The 1,304-nt window shown below is 37.0% G+C and overlaps 1 long non-coding RNA gene across 1 annotated transcript in view; it reads left to right on the top strand.

Moving 5' to 3' along the window:
- LOC132851066 (uncharacterized) overlaps positions 1 to 886 on the top strand; it is a 2,992-nt gene extending 2,106 nt beyond the window's left edge. Inside the window, exon 2 of the long non-coding RNA XR_009649008.1 lies at positions 186 to 886. This is a non-coding gene — a long non-coding RNA (uncharacterized LOC132851066). The remainder of the gene's footprint in view (positions 1 to 185) is intronic.
- Positions 887 to 1,304: the final 418 nt, after the last annotated feature.

The raw sequence follows: 1,304 nt of genomic DNA on the forward strand, positions 1-1,304 counted from the left end.
CCCCACTTATTCAGCCCTCTAATTATGGCCAAGGTCTGCCTGCAAAAAATCCTCAAAAAAATGATATATCTGTTGTTTGATGTTATTCTGGTATGTGGTATCCTATTTATTGGTATGTGGTAATAGAAATGTGAATGAATGTGTGATGCAATAGATCTGTGCTCCAGTCCCTCCTTATTTCACAGGTGAGCACTCCCTCTGCTGGTGCAAGAAGCTGGAAAATCTCTGGAAGCTGGAAGAGAAATGATGAGCTGCATCGTTGTATCAAACCACTGCAAGATAAATCCTCATCTTGAAATGATGAGCGGTTGATGTGAAAGTGTGAATATACTAATTGAAAACCTAATGTAAATGACAGCACCTGAGGAATCAAGTCCGTGTGAGTGTGTGTGTGTGTGTGTGTGTGTGTGTGTGTGTGTGTGTGTGTGTGTGTGAGAGAGAGAGAGAGAGAGAGAGAGAGAGAGAGAGTGCAGGTGTGTGAGTGTGTGTATGTGTGTTTTTGTTTGTTTGTTTTAAATATTCATGATAAGTACATGATGTAACATTGTGAAATTACTGCAAGGTAAGTCTGTGCAAAACTAGGTTTCTAAATTCTATTTGGAAGTCAAAATTAGTTAAGGCTCTGTTGTTATTATTATTATTATTATTATTATTATTATATATTTTTGAATGCCCCAATTTGAATTTCATATTTCTTTAGGAAACCACCCTCTCCCTTTGCCCCATACCTGTTGTGCTACAATCTCCAGCGCCAGAATTTATTTGGCAGAGAAGACAGTTTGTGAGAAACAAGTTGTTAAGCAGGAAAAAAAGGACATTGGATTAGATTCTTTTAAAATGTAGTGTATTCTTTCATATGTCTATAAATAAAAGTAATGTAATACCTGCTGTCAGCCACAGGGATATTTAATTTATTTTCATGTGAGAAATATTCTTGTCTAAAGAGAACAAGAGAAAGAGAAATGTTTACTCTTGGAGAAGCAGGATAAGATGCCCAAATAATTATCCTCTCAGTGATAAATCACTCTGAGACATGGAGCATGGTGTCCAAGGACATCAAGAGCAGTTCTTCTTCTCTGCTCAGAACATTTTCTTTGTTTTCTACTTATTGTTTCTTTTTTTATTCTTTGTCCAGCTCCTTTTGATATTGTGTGCCTGCATAGCCACAATGTCAATTAGGTAAGGAGACGAGCGCTAAAGAGAGAAACCTAACAGGCATGAAAAGAAAATAAAAGAGGAAGTGGAAGGTTAACATTAGAGGAGAAGAGAAAAAAACAGCAGGAATGAAAAGATCCTGAGGTGTG

This window comes from Tachysurus vachellii, chromosome 9 (assembly GCF_030014155.1).
Source record: "Tachysurus vachellii isolate PV-2020 chromosome 9, HZAU_Pvac_v1, whole genome shotgun sequence".
Taxonomy (NCBI): Eukaryota; Metazoa; Chordata; class Actinopteri; order Siluriformes; family Bagridae; genus Tachysurus; species Tachysurus vachellii.